General features: G+C 45.1%; 1 protein-coding gene and 1 non-coding gene across 3 annotated transcripts in view; one reads left to right on the top strand and one right to left on the bottom strand.

The window, feature by feature from the left end:
* GRID1 (glutamate ionotropic receptor delta type subunit 1) overlaps positions 1-12,120 on the bottom strand; it is an 842,873-nt gene that overhangs the window by 741,446 nt on the left and 89,307 nt on the right. The window lies entirely within an intron of this gene.
* On the top strand, positions 310-447 carry LOC114810591. The gene has a single exon (XR_003758287.1). It is a non-coding gene; the product is annotated as a small nucleolar RNA SNORA7 (small nucleolar RNA).

Below are 12,120 nucleotides of genomic sequence, written 5' to 3'. Positions count from 1 at the left end.
CACCATTCTCTCTGTCAATCAATCACTCAATCATTAATCAATTCTGGCAGATCCAGGATTAGAACCCAGATCCTCTGACTCTCCGGGCCTGTGCTCTTTCCAATAGACCACACTGCTTCTCAACCGTAGATGCAAATATTTATTTTGACTCCACTAGAAAAGGTTTATGACAGTCTTTCCCTTTAGACTGTATGCTCCTTGTGAGTAGGGAATGTATCCCTTGCTTGTTTCGTACGTCCCTAGTGCTTATTGCAATACACCTAGGGGGGCTCCATAAATGTTAGTTATTACCACTGCTATACTCACCAATCCCTCTCAAGATTGCACCTGGAGAGTTTCCAGTACTCTACCAGACTCGACTATGGGAGGGAGAGACAAGCAGAAGTATAACCTTTCCATTCCTAGCTTGGGCAGTGGCTAGTGAATGGAAGGCCATCTGCAACAGGTCAAAACTCCCCTGTGCTGGGCAGCAGTGGTATGGGAGAGAGTTGAGGGCAGAGACTCAATTTTACTGTGCAGAAGAAGGCAATGGTAAACCATTTCTGTGTTTTTACCAAAAAAACCCTACAGATACACTACCAGAACAGTTGCAGATGAAGTGAGGTGTTTTGGGAGAGATGTGTCCATGGAGTCGCTATAGATGACTCTACAGCATAAGACGAGGCCTGGCACCCACATCCTCATTTCTGAACAGACCGAGCCCAAGAATACTAAATAGATTGGAGCCAGTGAGAGTTTTCTGGGTTTAGAAGAGAAGAGCCTGGTCTTGGGTTAACACTGGTTAGTTTGATTGCTTCATAAAAACTCTACAGGAAACACAACTTTCTATGGGCATAAAAGTGGAAATACCTAGAATAACTACTAAATAATAGTAATGTGGAATTTTTTTTAAGTGCTTACTATGTGTCACGCTCTATACTAAGCACTGGGCTAGATAGAAATAATCAGATCAGACACCAACCCTGATAATAATTATCATTATTATTATTGTACTTAAGTGCTTACTGTATGCCAAACACTGTTTTAAGCTGGGATGGATGCAAAATAATCAGGTTGGACACAGTCCCTGTCCCACATGGGGCTCACAATCTAAGAAGGAGGGAGTGGGATTTAATCCCCATTTTATGGATGAGGGAACTGAGGCACAGAGAAACAAAGTGACTTGCCCAAGGTCACACTTCAGATCGGTGGTGGAGCTGTGATTAAAGCCCAGGCCTAAGCTCTTTCCACTAGGTCAACTGGTCCTTATCAGTTCCAGCCCCTTTTCACCAATTGCACTTCCCTTTGACACAAGAACTCCACTGAAACCACTGGAAATTTCCTAAATAATAATAATAATAGTGGTATTTGTTAAGTACTTACTATGTGCTAAGCGCCGGGGGAGATGCAAAATAACCAGGTCAGACACATGACCTAAGGGGAAGGGCGAACATGTATTTCGCCTCACCCCCAGCTCCACAACATTTATATACGTATTCCTTATACTGTCTCATTTCCTTTATGTGTACATTATTTTACACATATTGTACTTAACTGCTTAGTGTCTGCCTCCCTCTGTGGGCAGGGATTGTGCCTACCAACTTTACTGTATTGTTCTCTCTCAACTGCCTAGAACAGTTCTCAGGATACAGTCAGCACTCAATAAATACCACTGATTGATTGATTTCATCCCCATTTTAAGATGAGGAAACCAAGGCACAGAGAAGCTAAATGACCTGCTCTAGGTTGCACAGCAGGCAAGTGGCAGAGTCAGGATTTGAACCCAGGTCCTCTGACTCCTGGGCCTGTGCTCTTTCCAGGAGACCACACTGCTTCTCAGTCATGATGATTCTCTGCATCAAAGAGTGGCCTAGGGTGGGTGGAGATACCACGTCCCTGAGACAGTGTGTGGAACCTACGGAGCAACCATTAGGGGCCACCAGCTCTCTGTTGCAGCCACAGCTGAAAGAAACGTTACCAGGAAATCCACATCTTGCCTTCACAGCTCCTTTCCTTCACCTGAATTAGATAGAAATAGACACTGATAGTGCAATTCCGTAAAAACACTTTTGAATGAATTATCCCACCAGTGCTTAATATAGTATGGAAGGAGAGTCTACCACCATAACAGGCAATAAACACCAAATCTCTGAGCATGTAAAATAGAGCGTAGGGGGGACCCAGTTATAATGGATGTATTTAATTATTAATCAAAAAATCCCCACTAACCAAGAGGGATTCCGTGAACAATTTCAACAGCATGTAGGAAAGCAAGGAACCAAGGCTTAGTAAGCAGCATGGCCTAGTAAGAAGCGGAATGGCCTAATGGATAGAGCACGGGCCCGGGAGTCAGAAGGAGCTGAGTTCTAAACCCAGCTCCACCACTTGTCGGCTGTATGATCCTCGGCAAGTCACTTCACTTCTCTGTGCCTCAAACTACCTCATCTGTAAAATGGGGATTAAGACTATGTGAGACATGGACTGCGTCCAACCTGATCAGCTGGTATCTACCCCAGATCTTAGAACAGTGCTTGGCACATTATAAGCGTTTAACAACTTACTCTCCCAAGTGGTCTCTCAAGTGCTTAGTACAGCACTCTGCACACAGTAAGTGCTCAATAAATGATTGAATGAGTGAATGAATGAATGAAATACCATTAAAAACCCACTGTTTACAAGTAAAGTCTCAGTCACTCAGTAACATTGCGATTATCAATCAGTTGTGCTTATTGAACACTTACTGTGTGCAGATCAACATACACAGTGCAGTAATAAGTTTGTAGACACGTTCCCTGACCACAGTGAGTTTACAGTCTAGGGTCTATGGATTACACTCATCTACCATCTGTGCCTAGTCATTACCATTTGGAGGACATTTAGCATCAGTGGGGTTTGGAGCCAGGAACCAGACAGTGAAAATTGCCCTCGAGTGTATACCCACTAAGCATGTTGGCTCCTGCCCCAGTCTCCAGCTCAGCACCCAGGCACATGTTTCTATACTCAGTTGTTTCCCCTACCTGTAATTTATTTTACTCTCTGTTTCCCACCGGCTAAACTCTAAACTCTTTGAGGCCAGGGATCATGTCTATTGATTCTACTGAGCTCTCCCTAGTACTAAGTACGGTGTTCTGTGCCGAGTGAGTGCTCAATAAACACAACCAATTGATTGATTGATGAAAACCAAAGATATGACTCTGGCTCAAGGGGTAAAGCAATTAAGCAAATCAGACCTAAGATTTTTTAATACCAAATGTTCTGCACAGGGATTCGAGAATCCTGTAAAGTATGAGTTTATAGGACATGGAAATGGCATGATAGCACAGAATATGGGTAACAAGGTTGGGGATGTGGCATCAATCCCACTCTGGACCTCCATGCCATTGTGGCTCTCTATCCCTTGTGCTACACTTCACTATATCCCACTGGACTTTGGGTTCAAAACACAAAAATGTGGCTTAGTGGACAGAGAACAGGCCTGGGAATCAGAAGGACCTGGGTTCTAATGCTGGCTCTACCACTTGTCTGCTGTATGACCTTGGGCAAGTCACTTTGGTTTTCTGGGCCTCAGTTACTTCATCTGTAAATGGGAATTAAGACTGGGAGCCCCAGCTGGGACATGGACTGTGTCCAACCTGACAGTCGGTTTACAACTTGTATCTTAACTCATAACTATCTCAGTGCTCAGTACAGTACCTGGCACATAGTAAGCACTTCATAAATACCATTAAAAAAACTGCTCAGTTCTCAGGGCTGGCACTGAGGGAATATCTGTTCATTCATTCATTCAATCATATTTATTGAGCACTTACTGTGTGCAAAGCACTGTATTAAACACTTGGAAAGTACACTTCAACAACAGATAGAGACAATCTCTACCCAACAATGGGCTCACAGTCTAGAAGGGAGAGACAGATCACAAAACAAGTAGACAGGCATCAATACCATCAAAATATATAAATAGAATTATAGCTATATACACAACATCAATAAAATAAATAGAATAATAAATACGCACAAATATACACAAGTTCTGTGGGCCGGGGAATGGGGTAGGGCAGAGGGAGGGAGTAGGGGCGATGGGGAGGGGAGGAGGAGCAGAGGAAAAGGGGGACTCAGTCTGTGAAGGCCTCCTGGAGGAGGCGAGCTCTCAGTAGGGCTTTGAAGGGAGGAAGAGAGCTAGTTTGTAGGATGTGAGGAGGGAGGGCATTCCAGGACATCAGTAGGACATGAGCCAGGGATTGAAGGCGGGACAGGCAAGAACAAGGCACAGTGAGGAGGTTAGCGGCAGAGGAGCAGGGTGTGCAGACTGGGCTGTAGAAGGAGAGAAAGGAGGTGAGATAGGAGGGGACAAGGTGATGGAGAGTTTTGAAGCCAATAGTGAGGAGAATTGAAACCCCATTTTACTGCTGAGGAAACTGAGGCATGCAGAAGTTAAGTGACTTGCCCACAGTCACACAGCAAGCATTTGGCAGAGCTAGGATTAGAACCCAGGTCCTCTGACTCCAGGCCTGTGCTCTTTCCACTAGGCCATGCTGTTTCTCCCCCTATAGAGTCTCTTCTTATTTTGAGACTTGCAATAGAGACTCCTCATTCCTCAGCACTACCAAAAAGGTGCCTCCATTCTTCCGGCCCTGTGCCAAAGAGAAAATCATAATACTAAACAAAACCACCTTAACAAGGGAATAATTCAGTGCTGCTTCATCCTATGTCCTGAATAATGCTGGTGAGATCCTATAAAGCAGGCAAGTCCTGAATATTCTCCAGGGTATGGACAGGGTCCTAACCCAGCTTTAAACTCACTGTGAATGCACAAAACACACCAGTTAATCACTCAGTAATTCCTAAGACACCATACAGAGCACTGGGGAGAATACATGGACAATTAATTCAGACACATTTCCTAGTCTACACTCTAGAGCTGGGGGGGAAGACCCATAGAGAAAAATAAATGTCAACAGGCTACACTGAACCATTTGAAATTAAACAAAAGGGGAAAGAAAGAAGACGATTGATTGATTGGTTAGCTAGTTGGTTGGCTGATTGATTGAAGTGCCCCACAAAGGACCACTTAAGGAATCAGTGTGGCCTCAGATTTCATTAGTGGGCCTCTAGTGAATTTATCAATCTCCCAGAAAATTCCAGGGGAATTCTCACCAGCAGAGAATGGCAGGGTGTGGGTGGGAACAGGAGATGGGGGAGAAGAAGGGTGAGTTGCCTTCCAAAAGTACGACAAAGACAATTTAGATAATAGCCTATCAGAGTGAGTTTCCAAACCCACAGTCCTCCAAACACCTGGATCTTAGGGTTCAGTGATCCTGTAGCCTAGATACCCATCTCCAACATGGATGGGAGATCAAGGACCTCCACCTCAGCACCACTCTCTTTCCTGGTATTTGATACTGATTTATTTATACACATGCATTTGAAATGTGTATCTATTCTCCCCCTCTTTCAAGTGTGGTTTCTTTGTCTTAGGCTTCCTTGTCTTCCCATTTACAAGTAAGCTCCTCAGAGACACGGTCTGTGTCTTTCCTTCTCCTGTACTGGAGTGATGATTTTTTATCCAGAGGGAGGGGTGGAAAAGGAGTAGGGCCTTTGAGGGGAAACAAGTGAGTTGGGGCTCGGGAGGGAGGGAGGTTGCAAAGAGCTGAAAAGTCAGAAAGACCAGTTTGAAAATTCACAGGTCTGATCAGTGATGTGGATTGAGCTTGGTGGAAGCCCAAACAAAATAGCTTGGAGTGAAACAATGGCTTCTTCCACATCTGGAAATTCGGAAGGAGGCTGCCCTCTCCAGTCCAAATTTCACTCTGGATCATTTTCCTAAAACCTCATTTGGAGCACACGTACCCACTCTTCTGGTGGTGGTACTTTTAAAATACTTACTATGTGCCAGGCAGTGTAATAAGCACTGGGGTACATACATGCTAATCAGGTTGGACAAAATCCCTGTTCCACGTTGGGCTCAAAGTCTTCAGCCCCATTTGGCAGATGAGGATCCTGAGGCACAGAAAAGTTAAATAACTTGCCCAAGGTAATATAGCAGAGAAGTGGTGGAGCCAAGATTAGAACCCAGCTCCTTCTGACTCCCAGGCCTGTGTTCTATTCACTAGGTGTGCTACACTCCTGAGAAACCTCCAGAAGTTGTTCATGCCACTCTGCAACACATGGAAACTCCTCGCCATCAGCTTTGAGACAACCAATTCTCTTCTCATTCCCTGTCCTCACTCCTCTCCCACAACAACCCACTCCATAGACTTGGGTTCTCTGATGCCAATCTACTCGGCCAACCTACTCACTGGGCCTCACTCTTGTCCCTCTCACCATCATACTCTAGTTAATCCCCTTCCTCCACTATTTGGAACTCCTTCCCTCTTCGCATTCCGCAGACCACTACTTTCCCCATCTTCGAAGCCCTACTAAAACCCCATCACCTCCAGGAAGACTTCTCTGACTAATATTTTCCTATCCTACTTTTCCCTCTGTGTCACCTATGAATTAAGCTCTTAACCCATAAAGTATTTAACGTACTCACCCTCCCTTCCCTCCCTCACAGCAGTCATGTACATATTATTAAATCATGTATTACATATTGTTAAATCATGTATTATAAATTATTTATTTATATTAATGTCTGTCTCTCCCTCTAGACTGTAAGCAGAGAACATGACTGCCAACTCTGCTATATTGTACTCTCCCAAGCACTTAGTACAGTGCTCTGCACATAGTAAGCACTCAATAAATACCATTGATGATGATGATATATTTAAAATGGTTGCTTCCCCAATCCTGTAATTTATTTTAATGTCTTTCTACCCTTGCTAGATTGTAAAATCCTAGCTGTCAGGGATTGTGACTCCTAACTAATTTTCCCTTTTTTAAATGCTTAGAACATTGCTCTGCACCGATAATAATAATAATCTTGGCATTTGTTAAGCGCTTACTATGTGCAGAGCACTGTTCTAAGCGCTGAGGTAGATACAGGGTAATCAGGTTGTCCCACGTGAGGCTCACAGTTAATCCCTATTTTACAGATGAGGTAACTGAGGCACAGAGAAGTTAAGTGACTTGCCCACAGTCACACAGCTGCCAAGTGGCAGAGCCGGGAGTCAAACCCATGACCTCTGACTCCGAAGCCCAGGCTCTTTCCACTGAGCCATGCTGCTTCTCACCGATTCAGCACTCAATAATCACTGACCGATTAATCAATTGGTAAGAGCATGCACTTACGCTTCCTGGGTCCCTGGTACCCTTAAGTACCTAGTATTGGGTGGGCCCAGCCCACAGACCATTCCAGGGAGGATAAGGGTGATGTGTCTTGATGTTGTGACCGAATCACCTCTATAGGCAATGTGCTCTGCTGAAGCCAGTGAATCTGTTTCAACGTGTTGGCTAGGTTGCAGCCATTAAACATAGATACTGTCCATGTTTGGACCATAATGTTACTGAGCACTTGAAAGCCATTATTCCTAATGGAGGAAATTTTCTTCTTAACAGCTGTCAAGGGAAGCTGTTCAGCTAGGCCGACCTATGCCTGTTGCTAAAAATCTCTATTTAAATGGATCACACACAGGCAGGAATCCCTTCATCGGCTTGTTTTTCTTGTGGTTATTAGACAGGTCTGTGTCTCTGGTGACACTGTCTTTTTTGTGCAGCCCCTGGACATGAAAGCAGCCCCAGGAAAAACAATCCAGTGTATGACTGACAGAGGGAATTTGATAAGGCAGCTCAGATTATTTGCAAGTTTCTGGCACTTGTAAAGATTATGGCCAATACTCTGACTGTGTTTTCAATATCGTGAAATTGCATTTTCTCTTGTAGAAAAACGGACCCTTAATGCTGTCAGATTGCTTTGGAAACGTGTTCATAGTGGAGAATAGAGGACCTGATTCTTCTCTGGTTACTCTCCTCTGCCCATGGGAGGAAATACCCTCAGAGGGGTTTTTTTTTTCTGTTTTTATTTTAATGGTATAGTTGTTGGGCATTGTTTCTGTTTTAATGGTATAGGGGTTGGACATTATACCCTCCTGGGGTAATTTGTTTAAGGTGACACAGGGGACCAGTGCTGGGGAGGGAAGAAAATGCGAACTCAGGGAACCCCAAGTCCCAAGCCAACCGGGGGCAGAGTGGGGGACAGAAAGGAGGCATGAGTCCTTTGCACCCTATCACTTATATCACACAGAAAAAAAAATTTTTCTTCCCTTCCATAACAGCCAAATTAATTAGTAATGGGCAGAAGCCTGTCCTTTATCTCACACCTATTGTTGAAAACTCCAGGCTTGAGAAGAAGGGGTTATATTGTCCTGCCATTGCATGTTAGATGGGTTGTCTTGTCTGTAATATCTAACTTTTTCCCCACCTTGCTTATTAATTATCTCAGGAAGCTTTGTTCTCCTGCTGCCCAGAGCTACCAAGGGTGACTCTGAAATCGTCCAGTCAGATGGGCACCCCTGAAATCTGAGGGCTGACGGGGGCTGACTGGGTTGGTGGGAGGAGGGGCGGTTGTCAGAGGGGTAACATGTGGCTCATCAGCACAGAAATAGGACCCGAAGTTTTTCCTCTCTGCACTCATCTGCTGAGGATTGTTTGGCTTTGGGGGCAGAGAAAAAGGGGAGAAGATTGACTGTGGGAAGTTCAGCTCTGTGGTCTAGCCTCGGAAGAAAGGAAAGAGAATCATCATCCCCACCCACCATCACAAGTCTTTCTTTGCTCCTTCTAAACAGATTTCCTCACCAATCTCAACAATTTCATCTCAGACCTATAGCTCTTGGCTCCCAGCGTGGCTCAGTGGAAAGAGCCCGGGCTTGGGAGTCAGAGGTCATGTGTTCAAATCCTGCCTCTACCACTTGTCAGCTGTGTGACTGTGGGCAAGTCACTTAACTTCTCTGGGTCTCAGTTCCCTCATCTGTAAAATGGAGATTAAGACTGTGAGCCTCATGTGGGACAACCTGATTACCCTGTATCTACCCCAGTGCTTAGAACAGTGCTCTGCGCATAGTAAGCGCTTAACAAATACCAACATTATTATTATTATTATTATTATTATTATTATTAAAGCTCAAACACCCTACCTCTTTGGCTTCTCCAAACCAAGTCTCTCCCTTCCTTTCAAACCTTCTTGAAAGCCACTTTCTCCTGGAAGACTTCCCTGATTAATATCCCACTATTCCCAGGCCATCCTCTCAGAACTTTCATATATTTATCTTTTTCATTTATTAACATTCTTCTGCATGTTTCTAATCATTCTCATCTACTTTCCTAAATGTTGTCATTAACTTTTACCAGTTTATCTTCCCTACTAGGTCATGAGCTCCTTGTGGGCAGGGATTACAGCTGGTGATGTGGATATGACACTGAGAGTTCACTGATAGTTCATTCATCTGAGGTTATATAAAGAGAGACGTTGAAGACTGCTAAGGGAATCTTCAACAGACACATACTTGGTGGGTTGGTATGAAGATGCTAATGCCACTCTAGTTGGGAGGCAAAAGAGCAGACAATCCACTCCAAACCCCCTACTATGATGGGACAATTGGATGAAGGTCTTGGCTTAGTGCTGGGGGTCTCTGAGTTCAAAAACCTGATGTCCCACCTCTCTCCCCTTGAAGTACCAGTCCTTGTGGTTTGGTTTCTTGAGTTGGGGAGTGATGTAGGGTGGAGGAGCTGTGGAGCACTGTGGGAAGTTGTCTTTGGCAGTTTTTGATGGCATTGGTTAAGTGCTTTAATATGATTTAATCCCCATTTTACAGTTGAGGAAACTGAGCCACAGAGAAATTGTGACTATCCCAAGGTCACACAGCAAGTAATTGACAGAGCTAGGCTTAGAACCCAGGTCCTCTGACTCCCAGGGCTATGCTTTTTCCACCAGGCCATGCTGCTTCTTTTGGGGTGGGAATAAAGAAAATAGGACTCGTGACTCACTTAGTAGAGTTCCCAAATTCTTCAGAAACTCACTGTAGTTTAACAGCCCCCTTCTCTGGGAGGAAACCCTCCTCCTCTGGTCTGGACTAGAGGCCCACTGGGAAAGCCTGGCTTTGCGTATTCTTTCTGGAATTTAATTGAGCAGAAATGGGGCCCCCATGTTGGCATGAGACCTGGGTCATCATTGCTCACCTTTGCCTTACCCTTCTCTCTCATGAACCTGTGCCAATGGGGCCATCACACCAGGGAGGATGATATCTAGGAAGTAAAGCTCACGGCAGCACTGCCCCTTCCGGAGAATCAGTTCCTCTCAGAGTTCCACCCTGAGCAGTCGTCTGAGATCTAAGCCCGAATTTCCCTTTTCATGTTGACCTTGCAGGAGGGCAAACAAAACGCAGTCCCCATCCCAGAGCCCAAATCCTCCCAAACACCAGATTCAGAGCCCCCTGCTCTAGGATGAGGGGAGTCGGGCCAAGAGATGAGCTAAGTGCTGTGCAAACCAACTTAAGGGTCATTTCTGTAGCCCACGCAGAATCTCCCACTACATGAGAAAAACATTCATCTTCCCCCTCACCATTTAAATTGCTTGGGCTCCCCTCCTGCTCAAGGGAGTCCCCACTTTCAGAAATCAACCCCAGACTCCCAGAGAGAGTGTTTCTTCCTTCTTTCTGGTCTGCCATCACCCTCCAACCACCAAGCACCGTGTCAGAGTCGTGAGCGTCTCAGCTGCCCCAAGTGACCATAAGACAAGGCTATTGTTTCATGGGCCATGGAACAGAGAGATCAGAGCAGAAGAGGTTAATTAGATTTATTGTCTGAAAGAGCTTTCAGAATTGATCCACACTGAATCAGGGCCAATGTCTTTGAAAAGCCCTCTAAAATGCCTTGGATCTCTTGGAGGGATTATTTATTTATTTAGGGATATGCTTCCTGTCAACACTTCGACTGAGCCAAGGAGTCTAAAATGCTTGACCTCGGGAGCAAAGCTTTCATGTAAATGGAGCTTCACGGATGGCAGGCTAAACGACCCAAGCCACAGGGGCCTCTAGGGGTTCTCGGCTTCTAATTCGGATTACGCACCATCCCTCCCCCACGCGGAAAGCCATCTGTGCTGAGAGTAAATCCCGTTATCCAGGACAGAGGAGAAAACTGCAGAGACGGTCAGCTCCATTTCTGCGGAACGAAGGCCACATGTTCCCAGTTAGCCAGTGTGCAGAGTCAAGTGGATCAATTCCGTTGTTCTGGGGATTTTATCTGCAGGAATAAATGCCTGGCCCTTGTACAACCCTTCCACTCTCTGTCATTGGTGGCTGGTGTCTCCTCTGAGTCTTCAGTGCCTCAGTGCTTAATACAATGCCTGGCACATAGTAAATGCTTAACAAATACTATCATTATTGTTAATATGAATCCCCCCACTCTGGTCCCAATCTTACACTTCTAGGGCTGGGAGGGGTCAGCAAGCTGGTGAATCCAACTCCCTCCCAACCTCTGGTCCAGGGACCCCCTTCTCTTCCCTGCAAAACAAACAAAAAAAATCCTTCTTGAGCATGATGCTTGTGGGTATATGGAGGAAAGAGTCTATAATCTAGTCCTGCCAGAGTGTGAAAGAGCACTGCCAAAGAAGTCTCAGAGCACTAGCTTGGGCCCTCCAAGCTCCCTGAACTTCTGTGGGCTTAAACTACATAAAAGCCACTAGATTGTAAGCTCCCTGAAGGAAAGGATCTTGTTTATTAATTCTATTGTATTCTTCCATGTTCTTAGTACAGGACTCTGCACATAGTAAACCCTCAATAAATACCACCAACCGATTTAATTTCAGCCCAATTGGAAGTATACAGAGCAGTGGTGCTGTCCAACCTACTCTGCAGTGGTGTTTCTTAGAATTTTCTTCACCCAAGACTTTTCATGATCAGTTACGTCCACATCGCAGACCACCAACTGGCTAGGCCGGACTGAAACCACCAATGAAGTCCGGGAACAGAGTCCACCTCCTGGCATCACAGCTGTGCTCATCTCAACACAGGTGCAAGTTCGGTACCGCAGAGTGGATGGCAGTAGGCTACCCAAAATGCTGTTACCAAATTATTATTATTATTATTAAACAGTGAATTGGAAAGGCCAAAAGAATGGGGGACATAAGGAGCAATTCAAGGACACAGTAAAGTGTAGGCACGAATAATGCAGTATCGCAGCTGAAAGCAGGGAAATAAGTCAGAGGACTGA

This window comes from Ornithorhynchus anatinus, chromosome 3 (assembly GCF_004115215.2).
Source record: "Ornithorhynchus anatinus isolate Pmale09 chromosome 3, mOrnAna1.pri.v4, whole genome shotgun sequence".
Classification (NCBI taxonomy): Eukaryota; Metazoa; Chordata; class Mammalia; order Monotremata; family Ornithorhynchidae; genus Ornithorhynchus; species Ornithorhynchus anatinus.
The sequence above is the reverse complement of the archived record's forward strand: the minus strand, read 5'-3'. Positions and strand labels throughout refer to the sequence as shown.